Source organism: Dermacentor albipictus, chromosome 1 (assembly GCF_038994185.2).
Source record: "Dermacentor albipictus isolate Rhodes 1998 colony chromosome 1, USDA_Dalb.pri_finalv2, whole genome shotgun sequence".
NCBI classification, from domain to species: domain Eukaryota; kingdom Metazoa; phylum Arthropoda; class Arachnida; order Ixodida; family Ixodidae; genus Dermacentor; species Dermacentor albipictus.
The window spans coordinates 336,335,275-336,356,751 of NC_091821.1; the positions used below are offsets into that span (position 1 = coordinate 336,335,275).

Below are 21,477 nucleotides of genomic sequence, written 5' to 3' on the forward strand. Positions count from 1 at the left end.
GCTTGTCAAAGCGCGGCAGCCGGGGAGAGGAGCTCCCCCAGTGTGAAGCGAGGAGGTCTGTCCGGCGCCGGCCCGGCTGATGCGTCACCTCCTTGTCCCAACGTGTCTATCAGTCCGTCCGTCGCCGTTGTCACGTGGCGTCATCTCGTGACCTTCCCTCTTGCTCTCAACTCCGAGAGTATAAGGGCAGCTGCCCCCGGACGCCAAGAGAGAGGCTCCGATTTCTGCTCTTGAGTAACGTGCTCTCCCGTCTCTCTACTTCGGTCGACCTGACCGCCCGCTCTTTGCGATGCTAGAATAAACAAGTTGTTCTGTTAGCAGTCGCCTCATGCTTTGCTGGGACCTTCGGATGCTTCCAGTGTGCCCCAGGCCGCCAGGCCAACGCTACCCTTGGGACTTGCGACCCAGTTGCAATAACGGGCGTCAGCACTGAGGTTCCAACAGCTGGTGGCCGCGCTGAGATTCCAACAGCCGGTGCCATCGGTGCGGATCAAACATCTGGTTGCCAGCGGTGAGATCGCGACAACGGAGGCCAGCAGCGAAGATATGCGGTTGCCTGTATGCTGAGCAGCACAACGACCATCCGGGAGCAGTGCAACGAGCCCTGTGTGATGACTGGTTGCCTGCAGCGGAACGACTGCGCTGAATTCTTGGCTGCGAGGTTTGGTGAGTGCGGGACTTTCTTCTTCTGAGTTTTGCCAGGCTTTTGTTAGTGTTAGAAACAGAGCTGGTAATTGTGGTTGTCGTTGCGGCCGGGTTAGTTTGCGGCAAGACAATAGTAGGCAGTAGAGAAAGCAGCATTCAGAGCAGCCATGGATTTGAAGTCGTTGCGCAAACCGAAATTGTTGGAGCTTGCAAGAGAGTTGGGTCTGGATGTCTCAGACAAACTCAGAAAACCAGAACTGCTAAGTGCTATTCTTGAGTTAGGAGCTGAGGATGACGAGCTGTCGGAATGCCTTGAGACCATTGAGGAAAGGGCAAAAAGACAGGAGCGTGAACGTAAAGAACAGATAGAACGAGAGCAACAAGAGAAAGAAAAAGAGCGAGAGCAACAAGAGAAAAAAGAAGAGCGCGACCGTCAACACGCTTTAGAAATGAAGCGTCTCGAGGTAGAGATGGAACGCGCTCGTAATGGAAATCAGGCACACGGTACAGGAGAACGAGTATTGTTCAAAATGACTGACCTGATGCGGCCGTTTAAGCTTGGAGAGGACATTGGTTTGTTCCTGGTTAACTTTGAGCGAACGTGCGAGAAGCAGGGGTTCTCTCGGGAAACGTGGCCACAGCGCTTGCTCACTTTGTTACCCGGCGAGGCGGCCGACGTAGTCGCTCGCTTGGATAGAGAGGAGGCAGAGGATTTCGACAAAGTGAAATCGAGTCTGCTAAAAAAGTACAGGCTGTCCGCGGAGGCGTTCCGTCGGAAGTTTCGAGAAAATGAGAAAGGCAAAAGTGAGTCATATACAGAGTTTGCCTACAGGCTAATGTCAAACATGCAGGAGTGGCTCAAAGAAGAGAAAGCGTTTGGTGACCACGAGAAAGTTCTGCAGTGTTTCGGGCTAGAACAGTTTTATAGTCGGTTACCTGAGAACGTGCGGTACTGGGTCTTGGATAGGCCAGACGTTAGTACGGTGGCTAGAGCCGCTGAGCTAGCCGAAGAGTTTGTGACGCGTCGTGCTCGCGGAGCTAAGGACGGTCAAAGGGGTGAATTTGGCTCCAAGTTTGAGAGGCCGAAGTTCACGCCCATGAGAGCAAAGGGGGACACACGTAGTGCGGATGCGAGTGAAAGCAGTCCGACCGAACGTAAGGAGACGGCGGCAACCGAAGCCGAACGCAGAAAGCGGTTCGAGGCGAGGCAAGCGCGCGTGTGTTATACGTGCCAGAAGCCGGGTCACTTTTCGGCGCAGTGTCCAGAAACAAAAACAAAAGTTGTGTTTTTGTCGTTATGCAGCACTGACGAGAACATGAAGCTTCTCGAGCCTTACATGCGAGACCTCCTCGTGAACGGGAAAGAGTGCCGAGTGCTTCGCGATTCCGCAGCTACGATGGATGTAGTTCACCCCTCTTACGTAGAACCCGATATGTTCACGGGCGAGTGCGCATGGATCAAGCAAGCCGTGGAAGCTCATAGCGTGTGTCTGCCCGTAGCAAAAGTGCTTATTGAAGGACCTTTCGGAGCACTTGAGACGGAGGCGGCAGTGTCATCTATGCTGCCCCCTCAGTACCCGTACCTATTTTCGAACAGGTCCGATCACCTCCTGCGCGAGAAGGGGCTTTTGTTTGGTGAGGCTAGCGTTCAGGCCTTAACCAGATCGAAGGTTCGGGAGCTCGCTGCAAAGGCGGTAGTTGCGGGGCCGATGTTGTCGAACGATGAGAAAGGGTCAGAGGCGCAGCAAGCTGATATTCAGAGCACGCCCGAGCTGAATAAAACTGAGTCTGTAGCGTTAAAGGCACTAGATACTGGAGAGGAAATGCCCGATGCAGGAAAGTTAGAAGAGCTATCTGCAGATTTGCTCGTCGCGCCTACGTCAGACGGACCTAATAGGTTGCTAAAAGTCAGCCGGTCGGCTTTGATAGCCGAGCAAAAGAAGGATGGCAGCCTAGAAAACATACGCTGCATTGTCAAGGAAGGTGTCGCCAAGAAAAATGCTCGCTTTGTGGAAAGAGGTGGGGTCCTGTACCGGAAGTGTATAGACCGCAGGGGAGTGGAGTTCAATCAGCTGATCGTGCCTCAGTGCTATCGTCAGGATCTGTTGCGCTTGTCGCATGGGGGTTCGTGGTCCGGACACCTAGGAGTTAAGAAAACTAAGGACCGTCTCTTGCAAGAGTACTATTGGCCAGGGTGTTTTCGGGACGCAGACCACTTTGTGAAGACATGCGACACCTGTCAGCGGGTGGGCAAACCAGGGGACAAATCGAGGGCGCCGTTGAAGTTGGTACCTATCATTACGGAGCCTTTTAGACGGCTCGTTATTGATACAGTGGGACCTCTGCCGGTAACAGCCACGGGGTACGGACACATTTTGACTGTGATCTGCCCAGCGACAAAGTTCCCTGAAGCAGTGCCGCTTAAAGAACTCAGCTCAGTTGAGATAGTCAATGCACTGCTGTCCATATTTGCGCGAATTGGTTTTCCTGCGGAAATCCAATCGGATCAGGGCACAGTGTTTACTAGCGCTTTGACGACAGCCTTTCTCGAAAGGTGTGGGGTAAAGCTGTTACACAGCTCAGTGTACCACCCACAGTCGAATTCCCTTGAGAAGCTCCTCTCCGTCATGAAGCGCGTGTTGAGAGCATTGTGGTTTGAACAACAAACTGACTGGGAGCTGTTTCTGCCTGGGGTAATGTTTGCAGTGAGGAGCGCGCCGCCTGCGGCTACGGGGTTTTCGCCAGATGGGCTAGTGTACGGTCGTTCGCTGAGATCTCCGCTTCGCATGCTTCGAAACGGATCACTGCCCTCTCCAATGGCTGCAGACTATCTCTTCCACAAATGGCCGCCTCCTGCGCTGGAGCCTCGCTTTGCAACAATATTCCTTTGAGGTGCGTTACAAAAAGGGGAGTCTCAACGGTAACGCCGATGGCTTAAGTCGAAGCCCCTAACGTGGGAATCAGCCTCAAAATTGTTTGTTATTGATGTTTTTCTTCCTGAGGCAGGATTTTTAACATATTGCTTTTGTGTAGTGTTTCAAAGTGATGATGTGCTTTCTAGTGCAATTTTCCAATTTGTGGACGCGTTCTGAGTGCTGCTAGACTACTGTAAGGAACTAGGCAGTAGTATTAAAGGGGAAAGAGCCTGGCATGGCTTAGTGAGGGTTGTGCCGTGCTTGCTGACTGAGCGGCTGAGTTTCGGCGTAGTTCTAACGCTTGCTGGGAACGAGAGAAAAATGAGAACTCTCCCGAAGTCACTTTGCAGTGTCCTCTGTGAACCTGAACGTGAGAACGAGGCCTTCTCGGTGCGCTGCGCTCAAGAAACGCCGAGGGACGACCGACTTCGGTTATGAGCATCATCGAGCGACATCCCTCCGGACAGCGGATGCAGTCCCCTGACCATCGGGATCTCCCTCCCCCGGCGGGGCGGTCTGTTACGTTTCGCCTACGACGCGCGGTAAAGCCAGCGCGGATGCAACGTACGCCGGAGCTTCGTTCCAAGCGGCGGACATTTTGGCCCGTTCGGAGCGGCCGCGAGCGCGCCCCGCCGAGCGCGTCCCGGCATGTTCAGTGCCACGTGTCTTTGTGTGTTCGTGTGTGTGTGTGTGCCCACGCTTGTCAAAGCGCGGCAGCCGGGGAGAGGAGCTCCCCCAGTGTGAAGCGAGGAGGTCTGTCCGGCGCCGGCCCGGCTGATGCGTCACCTCCTTGTCCCAACGTGTCTATCAGTCCGTCCGTCGCCGTTGTCACGTGGCGTCATCTCGTGACCTTCCCTCTTGCTCTCAACTCCGAGAGTATAAGGGCAGCTGCCCCCGGACGCCAAGAGAGAGGCTCCGATTTCTGCTCTTGAGTAACGTGCTCTCCCGTCTCTCTACTTCGGTCGACCTGACCGCCCGCTCTTTGCGATGCTAGAATAAACAAGTTGTTCTGTTAGCAGTCGCCTCATGCTTTGCTGGGACCTTCGGATGCTTCCAGTGTGCCCCAGGCCGCCAGGCCAACGCTACCCTTGGGGCTTGCGACCCAGTTGCAATAACGGGCGTCAGCACTGAGGTTCCAACAGCTGGTGGCCGCGCTGAGATTCCAACAGCCGGTGCCATCGGTGCGGATCAAACAGGGGTTAGGGCAAAACCCGATTCTAGGCGGTGGAGAAATATATGCGAAGTGCGCGTACCATTTTGCACAAAGAAAGACGAAGAAGGGCGCGCGAGCTCGCGCCTTGCGTTCCGCTCGGAGCGTGCCAAAAGCGGAGCGTGCCAGAAGCGCAGCCTGTCCAGTTTCTGCGAGCTCAGTCTTCACCTTGTAACGCCGCTAAGACGAGTAAGTGGCGCTCTTTTTCGCTCACCTTTCGACTCCTTTTCTGTTCGTTTAAAGCTGGCATCGTGCCGTTCTGCTATAGCGTATTGTATCGAAGGTGGCTCGTTTCGTGCCTGCTTTAGCCACAGCGATGTACTCGGCGAGGAGTGTTCTAATAAGTGGAACCTGCGTGCCTTCCTTTTTACTAACGCTGAACACCCTCTTTTATCTCTGCTTATCTTCAAGCACCAGAACTCCCGCACAGTTTCCTGCGAATCGATTTCTTGCTACGGCCACTCGGAGAAATTAGCTCTCACATCTCAGTTTCTTGTCTCCGTCGCAGATAAGAAGAACTTCTTAGGCTACATGGGGATGACCATTCGCGAGAGGCACAAAGAACAGCAGCGGCTTCAAAGCCGGCCGGACAGCGAAGGGAAGAGCGGCCTGTCTGCGTACATCCACGACTGCGATGAGGACACAGGCGTCACGAAGCGTGCCGTCGTCAGCGACGACGTCTTCGACAAGATTCCCGTGGCGTCGCCTAGCACTTCGCTGCCCTTCTCAGGCGCGGCGCCGCCTTCTATCCGCGACCCCGGGTTACCGCGACCGCTCAGCACCGGCCTCTGTTTCGTCGTCGACGAACGCGTACACTGGACCGAGAACAACGCCAGGCTCGATTTGCAAGTTTCCATCTACGATTGCGATATCGATGTTCTCCGGAAGACCGAACACGCTCGACTCCTGCGATACCCAGAGAGGACCGGTAGCGACCAGAACATCCAAGAGAAAAACAGCAGCGTTACGGGTGAGCCGAACGCCGGCGTCTACAGCGACGACGATGACGACGACAAGGAGGCACTGCTTTGCTGCGAAGAACACCGAGAGCTGTGGCAATGCACTGCTGGACCCGACAGCCGCCGAGCATGACCCGTGGAAAGGATTCGGTGACGGGCACTACGGTCCCGTGGTCATTACTCATGGGACGGTGTCCGTCGGCAGTATAGTTCCCAGCAGGCGTTGCCCTCACGGCAGACCGTGCGGTACGTGTCGTGGTAGCTGTGCCTGCTGAGCACACAATTGGAGGATCCCGAGCTGCGGCAACAACGGTCGCGTGCGTAGACACGCCAACAGACGTGACATCCAGGTGAAGAATCACGGGCGTGGGTTCTAAACCACGGACTCGTTTACCTCGCAGATGCCTGGGGATCAAAGTCGACGAAATGAACGTTGTGCAAAGTTTATTCAAGCTTGTTATGTTGGTGAAATATGTATAAATATTACGTTAAATTATTTTTACCCTGCGCATGGTAGTATTCTGTGTTCTTGATGTAATGCTTTTATGCCATAGCAACTGTCAAGTGGGGTGGAAGGGGTTAGAAAAATGGGAGTATAGAAAAAAAGGTGCGCCGTCAGTAGTTTTTCAAGGAGTCTTCCTCCCGTAGAATAGCTAGATTAACATGGTTTTCACAATTATTTCCCTCTTGAATGTTCTACAACAGGGCGCTATCGTGACTGTCCACGAACTTTAGACTTATTGGTTAATGTCAGTTTGGTTTAAGTGAATGGGAAATAGTAATAGCGTATATGGTTCCATAAATATTTGGTACTGAGCTTAGTATGTACAAAACAACGGCGGAGGCTTTGAATAACTGTTAATAACTTGTTTCATCGACACATTCACGCTCGCGGGAATATTCATCGAAGAAACACGGTAACGTATTCGCGTTCATTCTTATCCAAAACTAGCCGAGACTGGAACCACCTGCCAGCCTCAGCCGTCAGTCTTACTAACCCAGAAAGATTCGGCGAGTAACAACCGTCGGTTGCCGGCATTAAAAAAAAAAAATTCATCCTATCCTATCCTATCCTTAAGATGTCCCTGTGATGTTTTTTCTTTTTGTTTTTGCATCTTCTTTTTCTTTGGCGCGCGTATGCGTGCATAGCGCAATGATCTGTATGTCACCATTTCATTCCATGTACCTCATGTCAACACGCCATTCTCTTTCATTCATTTCTTTTTTCTGCTTTTTTTGCCCTCCCCTCCAGAATGCTGTAAAACCTTGAGGGTACAACAAACAAACAAACAAACAAACAAACAAACAAACAAACAAACAAACAAACAAACAAACAAACAAACAAACAAACAAACAAACAAACAAACAAACAAACAAACAAACAAACAAACAAACAAACAAACACAAATACACAAATAAATAAATAAATGCTGGTACCACCACCATCCAAGAACCCAGACGATGCGCTGTCTATCTCCTGACTTGCTTCAAATGGATAAATGGCAACCGTCGAGGATCGAAAAGCAAAAGCGTCATCTCCAGAATACTGGAAGCAGTCTTGGCGAAGAAAAACGAAATCCTGCATGCAAGCAGACTTCGTAATAGTATGCTGAAAACAACGCTGTAATTATGCACAAAGAATGATTGTGCAAAGTACGTCAGAAGATGATCGCCAAAGTCAAGCGACAGACTTCTCTGTTAGCTCTACAAGGCTGTGATGCGTAGGATAGAGAGATGTTGCGCTTTCTTCAGAATGGCCTGTTTTACAAACAATGTGCATGCATTGAAACCTTTGCTAAGACATATCGGGCACTGGTATCAGGATCGGCCTACGAAGTCTCACTCTCTCTGTGGGGCTGTATTCTCGAACGATCAGTGTCAGCGATACCATCACTTCCGCTTGACGAAGTACACGGCGCTTTGCGCGATTCGAGCGGTTTCACTCAACCAGCCAATGGGCTCCACCGATTTTGCTTAAACAGCCAACCAGTGTGCGCTGAAAGGGGTATCTCCGACAATGACCATCGGAGAATACGTCCCCAGCTTTGACAGTATAAAGGCTTCGAAAGCGTCACCGGGATCAGCCCAGTTTACTCGGCCACACAGCTGTACAGGCAAAGTGGGATAAGAGTCACAGAAAGCTTCACAAAAACAAACAAACAATGAACGAACGAAACAAACAAGGAAACAAAGAAAAGAAAAGTGCGTTTAAGTCGCTCTGTCCGGTTTACTTTCTGAGATTCAATTAATTCTGCCGCTGTGTTATGTAGGCCTATATATTCGCAATAGTGCAGTCGTTAGGACGTGGATAAGGATGCCCGCCGCCGTTCTCACTGCTGTGCATATTAGGATGGCTATATGGCTGCATCGTTTCTTTCTGTGTGGATTGGTGATTAGGCGCGTGATAGCTAGGTGATGCAGGGAATGATTAAGTATGATGCGGTTGATGTCCGATTCCTTTAGGCCGAGATGACGGCTGGTGATCGTTCAGATAATGCGAATTATCTGGTTAACTTGTTTTGAGTGTCGCGCGGGGGTGTACGCGTAGCCTTTGCGTTTGTTTGAACGACAGGATCTCAGCTATCGTAGCCTGTTTAATCTTGTTAACGGGTTCACCCTCGACAGTGAGGGGGTGAAGGTCAGTGCTTTTCTTTCTTTTTTGGTGGGACATTTTCTGGCTATGAGCAGTTCCGAATTTCTGTGTTGTGCACTGTGCACTTTTGTACTCCTGCTCGTGCATATATATTGTTGGGTGGCGTTCGCTGCTGCTTGTAGCACGTCCTGTATATTTCTTTATCTGAGCCTCTGACGTGAGCCAGATGGTATAATGACATGCGCGTACAGCATCCGAAGAACGGATTCTTTGCGATGCGCAAAAGGCCGCATTCGTCCGCTACAGGCGTTCGGGGCGACATCTCGTTACGCTCGTTGTGTTCAACCACAGTGCAACGTTCTGGTCTCGCATAGGTGTTTCCGTCAAAGGCAAGAGGCCTGACACGTCCATTAACATTAGGTTTCCGCCGACGTGCACATGCGTCGGCAGCTGAGTATATATGACGCAGTCGATCAGCGCACAGCTGCGAGTGTTATTGTTGGGCAGTCAGCTTCACATGCAAGCTGTTGCCGCGAGCACTGTGGCTCACGTCTTTGTATAAATCTGTTCCGTAAACGGAAAGTAGGCGTTTCTTTCTTTCTTTCTTTCTTTCTTTCTTTCTTTCTTTCTTTCTTTCTTTCTTTCTTTCTTTCTTTCTTTCTTTCTTTCTTTCTTTCTTTCTTTCTTTCTTTCTCTTATAGCGCTACAACAATTCGTAGTCTCAGACAACGGAGACGAGAGTGCTGCTAGCGTTTTTAAAATTAGTTATTTCGATATCAAGAAAATATTCGTGCTAACCAACAAAAATGATTTCACGTATACCGTCTTCCGTCAAGGAGGTTTAAAAAAAAAAACAGAGCTCCTTGTTTTCCGCAAAGAAAGATGAAGAGCGCGTGCACAAACCGCACGTGAGCTTGCGTTCCACACCGAGCGTGCCAGAAGCGCAGCCTGCCACGTTTCTGCCAACTCCGCTCTCACCCTGCAACATCGCCAAGACGAGTAAGTGGCGCTTTTGTTTCTCACCTTCCGCTCCTTCACTGTTCGATTAAAGCTGACATCGTGCCGCCCTGCTCTGCAGCGGCGAAACTGTAGCGTCTACAGCACTGAAATTGGCTCGTTTCGTGTCCACGTACTTTAACCGCAGTGATGTACTCGGCGAGGTGTGTTCTAAGCCTATGTGGAACCTGTCTTAACCTTTTTAACTGCGCTGGTTGTGTCCGTGGACTTCTCCGAAATTCTCAGCGCTACCGTGCACTCTCCCCACGAATTGATTTCTCGCTACGGCACTCGAAGAATTATATTCCTCACATTCAGTTTTCTGTCTCCGTCGCAGATAAGAGTTTATTGCGGCTTCCGCACGATGGCCCTTCGCCGCACCCGCGAAGAAAAGCGGCGGCAGCGTCGAGAGAGAGAAATAACGTTTATTTGCACCCGCAAAAAGAGCCCCAAGGAGGCAAGAGTCTTCCTGTCTCCTCGGCTTACTCCTCCCCTTTCAGCTGGCTGATGCTCCTTGGAGCTCAGCGGTGTCCAGGGCCATGCGGATGACTTCTCTTTGGTCAGCTTCCTTTGAGCTGGTCATTAAAGTCTCCCAGGATTGTCTATCCCTACCTGGCTTATTGTATCTAGGACATGTCCATAGTATGTGGATCATGTCCGCCTTTGCCCCGCAGTGTTTGCAACTCATGGCCTCAATGCTATCGTGCCATCTCTTCAGAATGTAAGGGTTGCAGATCACCCCCGCTTGGAGTTGCCTCCATGTTATCTCTTCCTGCTTACTTAGTTTCTTATGCGCCTCTGGCAGTGTTTTCCTTCCCATTCTATAATAATCGAGAATTTCGCTGTAAGTGTTTATACCTTCCTCTTTTTGTAGGGGCTCCCTGGCTATAGAGGCTGCATTGGTGGACCGGTAAATAAGCTCTCGGGCCAATGCATGCGCTTTCTCATTGCCGGGCAAGCCTTCGTGGGCAGGAGTCCATATAAGGTTCACTAATTCTTCTGGAATTGGTCCTTTCTCCAACATGTTGAGCGCCTCTTTGGAGATTCTCCCTGCGGTATAATTCCTGATAGCTGTTTTGGAATCTGACACTATGATTTTCACCCCTTTTTGAGTCAAAGCTAGGGCTATGGCCACCTCCTCTGCAACCTCCACACTGTTTTGCGGGGTACTGCAGCTCTTTGAGTTCTCACCGTTAACCTGTGTCGTCACTGAGACAAAACCTCGTCTGCTTTCATATTCTGCTGCATCCGTGTAGAACACCCCTTGCTGTTTATCTAGTGATTTTTGTAACGCTTTAACCCTGTCTTTCCTCCTGTCCTGGTGGTGAGTGGGATGCATATTCTTCGGGAGTGGTGGTATGCGTATCCTGTCTCTGATTTGTGACGGGATGGCTCCCGTGTTTCTTACTTTGTTGTTAGTTTCGTATCCTAGTTTCGCTAGAATTCTCAGACCACCTCTGCTTCGCATTAGTCTCTGTTGCTGGGAGACTAGTGTGGCTTCGATCAACTCTTCTAGGGTGTTTGAAATGCCCATGTTTAGTATCCTCTGCGTAGATGTGCATGGTGGCAGGTTTAGGGCTGTTTTAACTCCTTTCCTAATAAGGATTTCTATTTTGTTTTTCTCGGCCCTTGTTAGTTTAAGGTACGGTGTTGCGTATGTAATCTTGCTGATCGCGAAGGACTGTATTATCCTTAATAGGTTAGCCTCCCTCATGCCTGCATTCTTGTTGGCGATTCTTCGGAGGAGTCGGCAGGTTTGGCTAACGCTCATTTCAAGCTTTCTAATCGTTTCTGTATTTCTTTCATTGTCCTGAATGTGCATGCCTAGCACACGTATAGCTTTTACGTTTGGAATCGCGTCCCCATTAACAGTGAGTTTTATCCCGTGGTTATGGATTTTCTTTCGCATGTTCTGTGGACTGATGAAGAGAGCCTCCGACTTCGTAGCTGAACATTTAAGTCCGGCTTTTTCTAAGTGCTCTTCAATTATATTGATGGCCTTTTGCAGCGTTTCTTCTATGTGGGCGTCACTGCCTCTATTTATCCATAGGGTGATGTCGTCCGCATAGATCGTATGTTCTAGCCCCTGTACGTCCTTAAGTTTGTGCGGGAGTCCAATCATTACTATGTTGAAGAGAGTGGGTGAAAGTACAGAGCCCTGCGGTGTCCCCTTATTACTGAGCACTATCCCTTTCTCCTCGTTACCCCCTAGACTGACCGTTACTGTTCTGTCAGTCAGAAAGTCCTTTATATACTCGTAGGTACGTCTCCCTACGTTTAGGTTATTCAATTGTTCTAAGATTGCCCTGTGGTCTACGTTGTCAAATGCTTTGGCCACGTCTAAGCCAACGATGGCTTTCGTGTCCTTCGTTTTGTGGTCGATAATTTGCTCTTTAAGCTGTAGCATGACATCACACGCAGATAGGTGTGCTCTGAAGCCTATCATTGTGTCAGGGTATATGTCTTGGTCTTCCAAGTATCTGCTGATTCTAGATTGTATCACATGTTCCATTAGTTTCCCGACGCATGACGTGAGGGATATTGGTCTGAGGTTTTCGAGACTGAGCTTTTTCCCCGGTTTTGGAATTAGGACTAATTTAGCCTCCTTCCATTCTTTGGGGATTTTACCTTTCTCCCAACACTCTTGCATAAAATTCGTTAGGTTTACTATCGACTTGTCGTCTAGGTTCCTCAACATCCGATTGCTGATTCTGTCCGGTCCTGCAGCTGTTTTCGTTCTAAGTCGATTCAACTCGGCCCTGACTTCTCCTACCGTGACGGGGCTGTCCAAGAGGGGGTTCTCTTCGCCTTTGTAGTCCGGCAGCGTTTGTTGCGGACCACATTTAAGATATCTATCCTTAACTTCAGCGAACAATTGCCTATTACTACCTTCGTACTTATACACTAGTTTCTGCATGTTGCTACGCGTCTCTGATTTGCTGTTTTGGGGATCGAGTAGGTGCCTCAATAGTTGCCATGTATTTGATTTACCAATTGTGTGATCCATCTGTTCGCATATGCTATTCCAATTTCGTTTCGTGAGTTCGAGTGCGTATTCTTCAATCTCTCCGTTCAGGTGCGCTAATGCCCTCCTAATGTTTCTATTGCTTCTATTCTCTTTCAATTTTTGCTCTAGCTGCCTCTTTTTCCGCCATAATCCGACCATTTTCCGGTCTACTACCTCTTGCGTTTCGTCCGCCTCCACCTGTTCGGTGGCCTCTTCAACCGCTTCCAAGAGGGCTTTGCTCCAACTGCTTAAATCCTTGAGCTCCACTTTTTCGGCACATTTCTGCCTAAAGAGGTTCCAATTTACCGCTTCGAACTGCGTGGGTTTGGGAGTTGGTATGCCGTGTTCTACCACCGTCTCTATTATTCTGTGGTCGCTCCCCAAGTCCTCTCCCGTGTTACACCATCGTGCGGTTATGTGTCCCCCTATGAGAGTAAGGTCCGGTGTGGTGTCCCTGGAAACGCTATTTCCCTTTCTAGTCGGGATTTGAGGATCTGTTAGTAGAGTTAGGTCATGCTTGGAGATAGTATCCCATAATTCTCTGCCTTTTTGTTGCGAGGTTTTGTACCCCCAAGCCGTGTGTTGCGCGTTAAAGTCTCCGACTATGACTATGGGGCTGTTCCCTGCAATGTTTTTGGACCTGTCGATGAGCTGATCGAAGCCACAATTCTTTTTTTGCTTAGGAGAGCTGTATACGTTGAGAACGTATAGGCTTCTATCTTTTCTTTTCCTCGGTACTAGTTCAATAAGGACGTGATCAATCGTATTTGTGTCAGTCTCGTGGAGTACTGCTGCTAAGTTTCTTTTAACTAAAATAGCTGTCTGCCGATTCTCTCCTTGCCCAGTGTAGGCTGTGTAGCCGGCCAATTTTGCATTTTTCCCACACTCTTGCAACGCAATGACATCTGGTTTATCGATGTTAGTTAGGAATGTTTGTAGGACTGCTCTCTTTTTCAGGAAGCCCCTACAATTCCACTGCCAGATCGTGTTATTTTGCCAATGCATTTTGAATGTTAATTAATTGTGTTTTAAACCAATCGAATTCCGCTTTTAAAGCGAAGTCGCGTTTCTCAAATTCTGCTTTGAGGGCGATGTCGCGCTTTTCGAATTCCGCTCGAGTTTGTTCCATGAATTGCATCATAGCTCCGTTCATCAGGGTAATATCCTGAGTAACTTTGTCCATCTTGCTGTCTGAGTCTGTCTCTCCCGTTCTCTTCTTTTTGAGCGGGGGCCGATCTGTTTTAGGTTCTTGGTCCCCTACACTCTCTTCCTGTCTCGTACTGTTTCCACCCTTCTCCCTTTTCATCTCCTCGATTATCTTTAAAAATTCTTCCCTCTCCTTTTTCCTATCCTCAATCAGTATTCTGATTTGTTCTTCCTGCCTCTTAATAAGCGCTTTTAGCTCCTGGTTTTCTCTATCCTTTTCTGAATCCTGGGAGACTTTGCCTGACCAGCTCACCTTGTTACTTGTTTCCTTCTGTTGTGTCTGCTGTTGCGGCGTCTGTAGCCTCGGGAAGGACTCCGAGCGGCTCCTGGTCTTGCTGTTCGATCTCTCGCTTGGCCTGCTTTTACGAAGTTCCTCTTGGTTCGCCTCATCGGCCGCTTGTTTTTGCTCCCATCGTCTCTTCTTCACGATGTACGGGGTGCGGAATAAATTCCTGCACTTCTTATCCCCGGTGACGTGGTTTTTGCCGCAGAGCTGGCACTGCGGCTCGCATTGATGTCCTTCTTGCGGTCTGGTTGCCCCACAGCCTCTACACCTCGGTTCGTCATTGTCACACACGTCTGATCTGTGGCCGAGTCCGTCACACTTGTAGCATACTTCGTACCTCTTCTTGTATAGGAAGCACCGTAGAATAGCGCCCATAAAGAAAACCGTGCGTGGAACTTCCTCGTCGTCAAAAGTTAGGAGGAAAGTTCTGGTTTTGCCCATTCTTCTTGCTTCTAGGATTGTCGGGTTGTCTTCATCCTCGTTGAGGTTGAGTAGGACATCTTTGTCGGAGTACATTTCCTCTATGCCGTGAATGACTCCACGCCCACAGCTTTCTGGTGCGTTCACGTACGTGACGACCCCGTAATCTTTGTCTCCGATTCTGATCTTCTCTATCTTGCTTATTTTTTTAGCATTCTCCATCGATAATGTGTGGTAGATAATCGTACCTTGTTTGGTGTTTATCACGAAGCGGTCTCCCTTGGCTTCTTGTAGGCTGACGCCCGCGCTTTCGCGCACTGCTCTTCCTAGGCTCACTTCCGGTGCCTTCTGAAGCACCGAGAGGCCTTCTCGTAGTCGTAGAGTCACTTTCCAGCCCGTGGCAGGCAGTCTCGGTAGGTTCGATGCTACCGATAGCTCCGCTTCCTTCTTCCCTGCTCCCTTCTTGAGCGCGTCGCGCCGAGCGTCCGCCGAGCGTCCGATCGTCGTCTCCGCGCCAGCTGGCACGATCTTCTGCCTCCTTTTCGCCAAAACGGTGAACCATCCTTCGTTGTCGGGTCCCTTAGGATCCTTTTCGTTGCCTTCCACCGTCACTTCCATGTCGCCGCTTCTCGGGGAGCCGCCGCTGGCCTGGAGCTGTCCGTCGACGCCGTCCACGGCCGGGGCCATGCCGAAGCCGGGGTGAGGCTTAGCGTGGCGTTGTGCTCCGGTTACAGTTTTTTAGCCGTAAAATCACTAAAAATCGACTCACAGGCACAAACAATTCTGTCCACAGGGTCCTTGTCACTTCCGAAAATCGATTGTAGCACTATCGCAGATCATTTTGCCAGAAAAACCACCAGAATCCTTGGTTGTTCGCGGAGCCGGCGTAAACACGTCTTCACTCCTCGACGCTACCTCTTGACGCCGGCAGCGTCGAAACCAACTGGAAGGCGCGGCGAAGAGCGCCCCGTCTACGTACAACCACGACAGCGAAGACATGGGCGTCGCGACGCGTACCGACGTTAGCGACGTCGACTTCGGTATGATCTCGGTCGCGTCGCCTAGCATTGCGCAGCCGTCCTTATTCGTGGCGCCACCTTCCGTCCGTGACTCAGGGTTGCCGCGTCCATTCGGCCTCTGCCCCGGTGTCGTCGCCGATGAACGCGTCTACTACCGGACCGAGAAGCACGACAACGGCGAGCTCGACTTGCAAGCTGCCATCAACGATTACGACGTCGATGTTCTCCCGAAGACCCAATACGCTCGATCACTGCAGCGCCGGGAGCCAACTGGTAGCTACGAGGATGTCCACGAGAAAAAGAGCAGCGCCAATGGCAAGCCGAACACTGGCGTCTACGACGACGACGACGACGACGACGACGAGGCACTGCTTTGCGCGAACAACACCGAGAGCTGCGGCAACGCGCTGCTGGACCCGACAGCCGCCGAGCATGACCCGTGGGGAGGACTCGGTGACGGTCCCGTGGTCATTACTTACGGGACTGTGTCCGTCGGCAGTAGAGTTCCCAGCAGGCGTTGCCCTGACGGCGGACCGCGCGGTGCGCGTCTTGGTCGCTGAGCACCGAGGACCACACGAGCCCGTGCGGTCGTGCGCCGCGTAATCGAGCCATCGTTGACGTGGTAACAGGAAGTCGCCAGCCGTGGTATCCAGATGCAGAATCACGGGCGTGGCTTCCGAATCACGGACTCGTTTACCTGGTGGACGCCTCCGGGACGATGTCGACCAGAACGAGTGTTCCATAAAGTTTGTTGGCGCTTATTTTGTTTGAAAAAATGTCTGTATATTACGTTAAAGTTATTACCCTCCACGTGGTGGTACAGTGTTTTTGATGAAGTTGTAATGCTTCTATTTATCCAATTTTCGATCACCAGCCTTGACCACGATCATGTGTGTTGGAAGGCGTACCGCGGCATTGGCAGTAAGGGCGCACCGTCAGAACAATTTCAAGCAGTCTGTCTCTGTCCCGTGAAAAGTCAGAGGAGGAGTTGAACACTATTTTCCTTCGTTGCTAAGTTATCTCCCGCTTGCATTTTCTTCAAAAGAGAGAGCATTACTTTCTTGCCTTTCTCGAATGAATGAATGCGAATGGGAAAGAGAAATCGGGTGGAATTGCATAGCATGTATGGTGCTGAGGGGGTGCGAAAAAAATTTAATCAACACCTTAACGTTCGCGGGAATCGTTGATGATCCCGCCACTTTACAATGAACCCCGGTGAGCGTCTACCAATATTGTGCCTCGCTAGCAAGGGTAACGGGTATGGACAAAAATGGCCATCTTCAGAGACCGGAAGGCCACGCAGCTAAGTTTCACTATAGATATATATTTACCGAAGAAAACAAATATTTCCGACGATTACGGTACACCCGAATGCGAATTTTGAGCGCAGCTCTATACATGTTTTCATTTCGCGATATATTGAGGCAGAGAATTTGAGACCTAGGTCACCGCACCGACTGGCAGTGGGCCAGTGCCGCCAGCGCCTACGCAGAGGGAAAGGCAGCATATATACGGGAACGCTGGCATGATGAGCGGCATCGGAGCCGCAGCTGTGGAAGACGACGACTGCATGTGCGAAGGCGCGAGCGATATATCGAGGCAAAGAATTTCAGATCGAAATCAACGCACCGACTGGTAGGGGATCGATAACGTCAGCGCCTTCGCAGAGGGACGGCAGTATGGGAACGCTAGCATGATGAGCGGCGTCGGAGCCATCTGTGCAGGAGACAACGACGACGACGACGACGAACGCGCGAGCAGTGACACGTACGCGTTCGCGCCTGTACCGACGCTCAATCCAGGAACGGGCGCCTAATGACCCAACCGCGTTGCCCAACCACGGGCACGCGTCGGAAAGCTTTGGCACGCGCCGAAGCGTCAAAAGCGTCAGAAGCGTTGGTCGGGAACACGGCGAAGCGTGGCGACGCGCAGCGATTGAGTTGCGCTCTAATAAATTCGTCATATTCAAGCGACACTTCTGGCGTTTAATTTACTGCGATACCAGCAGTCCCTCGCAGGATCTCACAGCTGACACCGCCGTCTTGTCTCCAAATAGTGGCTCATATATGCGTGGGATCGGCCGAGAAGCGGGCGGTTTCAGGTACATTTATTAGTATCAAAACGAAAACTAAATTTCTGAACAACACTGCGACGCCGACTTCTTTTTCGTCGGCTACAGGCGCTCGTGGCGACACCTTGTGAGGTTATCCGTGCTAAAACGCTGCGAGGCGCATTAAAACGTCCCTTAAAGAAAGGGCAAATTTTCATTAATTCAATTAAAGAGGTCTTACTGTCAAAGGAAATGGAAAGAGGCTTTAGAGGTCCATCAAAATTACGGTTCCGCCGGCGCATTTGCGTCAGCAGCTTAGGAGGACGTAGTCGATCGCAGCACAGCTCTGCATGTTATTTGTTATTTGCATGTTTAACAAAAAAATGGCCAGGCTTAGCTTGGTTAAGCCAAGAATGCGTTGCATATTGCGCGAGTTGGGGCCCAGCTTTTCCTCCAGCTGTCGTGACGTCACGTCACGTGGTTGCGCTAAAGGTCAATGGTGGCTGCCCGGCCGCGCCTAAGGGCTGAACTGAGTGATTGAAATATGCAACGCATAAAAATAGAAGCAACTTAATAACAAACATAGCAAACTTAAAAGAGAATAGACCCACATATGAGACGCGCAGCAATGAACAATGGCTCATACCCTCAATGGTGGCTGCGCGGCCACGCCCAAGGGCTGAACTGAGTGATTGCAATATGCAACGCATAAAAGCAGGCGCGCCGATAGGGAACTTTGCATTTAAGCAAGTCGAGAGTAAATTTCGTTCTAGAAAAAGAAAGAAAACAGGTACGAGTGACGAGAGTACTGTCTTCTGTCATTACTATTAAATGGGAAGCATTTCTTGGCGAACATTTGCCACTTTGACAGTATCTATCTAGTCGCCTACGTCTTGGTGCTCTCGTGGTCGTTTCGTTAACTTGGTAGGCTCCCCGCACGCTGCTTCGCGTAACATCGATTCCCACACGGCGTGGGATCTGCCGGCTTTTAATACATTACCACACGCTGTTCGGGGCCTATCCCCCACAATGGGTTTGTACCATTATACAAGGAGTCATCATTATCATTTCAACCAACGGGAACGCTGCGGGTGTTTCTAAGGTCCACAGGCCTAATGAAACTTTGTGAATGCCCTTTGTGAACGACTTTAACTGGATCGCCTTTTTGTGTGTGTCTCCATGTGTGCGCGTTCGTTTTTTTTTTTGCGTTTTCCTCTCTGTCATCTTTCTAACCCCTATCTCCCATCCCCAGTGTAGGGTAGCAAACCGGAGACTCATATCTGGTTAACCTCCCTGCCTTTCCTCTTCATTCTCTCTCTCTCTCTCTCTGAATGCCCTTAGTGTTCGCTCGTGTGTGTGCACCTGTATAAGAGAGAGTACGATAAAGGTCACCGTGCATACCATAATCAACGACCTGCACATGAAGTGGCACGCCCTGCTGGCTGACGACTCCGACTTATCTATAAAGTCTGCATTCCTCTCTTAACCAGAACTAGCCCAACCAGCTTTGCACTGTTAATGTATACATATTATCTTTGCTATTTCTGTGTTGCCATGCTCGCTTAATGCGTTGTATTGAGCCCAGACGAACGCTCTGTTTGTGTTTGATTATTATGTTTTCTTCGCCAAATTACGGACCGACTCATTGCTTTGTCTCCGTCCTAAAGCGTGCCTACCTATATTTCGAGCAGGGTGAGTGAGAATGGGGTTGAGAATATCCAAATAATTATTTAGAGGCTTCAACAAACGTTGCATGCTTGGTAGGTATAAGAGTTGTGGAGAAGCGGCAACGCTCTAATAAAACGTTTCTACGTGCGAGAGCGCAGTTCGTTGCCTTTCTTTTTTAACCTGTCTTACGCTAAAGAACATTTAGGACGAATTCTTCACTCCCTCTGGATGTTGGAAGTGGGGAAGAAAAGAACAGAAATGCAATTTGGAATTGCAAATCTTCGCTGACCGACCTGACCTCTAGAGTCACCGTTGTGCACGCTGCATCCCCTCCACTAGAGGTCAGTTCATACGTCAGTGGCGAAAACGCGGCAACCACGGGGCGTGACCCACATTGCCAGACGTCTTCACTTCGAGTTGCAGCTCCTCGCGCTTCGGCAACTCGGAGCAGCGTGGGAGACGTCGCCGCTGTCACTGGCGGCGATCTCGAACGCGTGCATGCGACGCCCATTACAGCTCCGGCTTCTCGTCTTGCTCCCCCGCGCTTCTTCCTCAGTCAACTGCGCGGGCTCATTAGTGACACGCAAGCGGCTTCCGTCCATTAAAGCGCCAGCGCAAAGGCCGCGTCATCTCTGCCTTCGGTTTCGTGGCGTGCGTCTACGGCGAAACGCCGATGTGAGCGATGGCTTCCCGATTAGTTACGGAAGCGATGGCCGTCACTAGGTGTACGGCGACGTTATTCCGTGGTAGGCCACCGCTCCTGGTGCGGTCAGCTTGCACCGAAGCTGCTACCGGAATCAGGATGTACGTGAGTTCCGCGGAGACAAAAAGCGATGGGAACGAAATGTTCGGTTCTCCGTGTGAGTCAGCCTAAGTCAGAAATCAAGTAACAGAAACAACGTATACTGTCTCACCTGAACAAAGTGACAAGTTTTCGTCCGTCGCACTTTCTCCGGCGTGCGATCCACTTAGGTACGCACATGAGCTTGCAGGTGTAATAATTAGCGTGATTGCGACATATTATACTGACATGTATTTTGCTTACGGGTGAGTTGAATACCTAGCTGCAAACTTTCAGAAGTTTGTGCGAAGGTTATACCTGCTAGATAGTCGTTTTTCTACTCACATATTATGAATCGTTCGGTGTTTACGTTCGATTACAAAGAAAGAAAAAAAGCTAACAAATTTACTGTGTGATAAATACTGGGAGAACCAGGAGTAGGATCATGTGACGGCATTGGTATATATATATATAGCCGATAAAAAGCATTTGTGTCGTTCTGAAAGTTCAAGAAATTCTCACGTGTGTTCATACATGTGAAGCCATCTGCCTGATGTCTGTGAGATTATCCAAAAAGTTGAAACGTACCCTTGTATTAAACTACATACATATACCTTCACTCTAAAATGTGCAGCGCGCAAAATGACATACAGTATGTCCAGCCGTCTTGAAATGCGAAACGTCAAAATGCTGTCCTCGGTACAACTGTCTCGAATGTGTAACATCGGACGTTGCCGTGTTTTACTGGTGCCCTGAGACGCGGAATGTGAAGTATTGCCAACTGTATACGACTAGCTTGAAAACTGGAATGCGAAAAGCTGATTTCTGCATGGCAGAGTGTATAGACTCCCTGAAACGCAGTATAGGTCTTGTAGTTGCTGCCTGCCTGCAGATGGCAAAAAGGCCGCACACAGACACTCTTTCGTGCCGCACTTGCGCTCCACGTACACGTCTCGGAGCCACAACACGCGACCAGAAGGAAAGCGCCGACTATTAATAGCATGCCAGCTTACTGAAAACACGACAGCGTGCCTTCGAGCGGACTCTAAAATTGTCCGCAGATCCATCAAAACGATACACGCATGCGCCTCGAACGAACGAACTCTGCTTTCGAAAAGTTCCAAGCTTCTCTCTGGGCAGTGTAAGAAAAAGGAATGTACGAGGAAGGAGCAAGGGGCGCTCGCGTCCCTCGTCGGCTCCGAGCGGTCAGCTCGCGGCCGTTCCATTGTGTCCGCAGTTTTCACGCGTTCCATCTCCCTCGCGCGCGTCTTGAGGTCGCAGCATCTGTATACTATACATACACGAGGCTTATCGGCGACCCGCATCTGTCGTCCCTCGTGCTTCGCGTTCGGGCAGCAGCCTTGAGCCGCGGTATAAGTTATGCCGCCGCTGCGTCGTCGGCGTGCTGTTCCGACCGACTGCGGCGTGCGCCCGCCGACGTTCTCCGGGATGCGCATGGGCGCGCGCGGGCGTGGTGCCGCTACTGGCTGCGCATAACCCCCTCCGCGCCGTCTTGCTGCTCGGTGCTTCGGTTTCCCGGCGGCACGGAAAGACGGTGCCTCCTCCTGAGGCAAATGGCTTCGGCGTGAGAGCGGGCCGGCGCATCTTAGCCGCACGGGCGTGACCGACGTCGAACGTTCCCGCTTCGTCGATAATAGTGCTGAATGGAAGGGGGTGAGCCAAAAAGAAATGTGCAGACACCTAGCGTCTTCCTCTAAACCC

The 21,477-nt window shown here is 50.5% G+C and overlaps 1 protein-coding gene and 1 long non-coding RNA gene across 3 annotated transcripts in view; both read left to right on the plus strand.

The window, feature by feature from the left end:
- Positions 1-21,477, plus strand: part of LOC139054560 (platelet binding protein GspB-like) — a 249,237-nt gene that overhangs the window by 36,665 nt on the left and 191,095 nt on the right. The window contains exon 1 of one of the 2 annotated variants that reach the window (XM_070531703.1): positions 9,200-9,321. The exons of the other annotated variant lie outside the window; for it this stretch is intronic. The gene's annotated coding sequence lies outside the window, so the exon portion shown is untranslated. Of the gene's footprint in view, positions 1-9,199; positions 9,322-21,477 lie in introns of those variants that run through there. 2 annotated transcript variants of the gene reach the window in all.
- Positions 4,840-6,238, plus strand: LOC139054564 (uncharacterized). The gene is made up of 2 exons (XR_011511326.1): positions 4,840-4,959; positions 5,279-6,238. It is a non-coding gene; the product is annotated as an uncharacterized lncRNA (long non-coding RNA).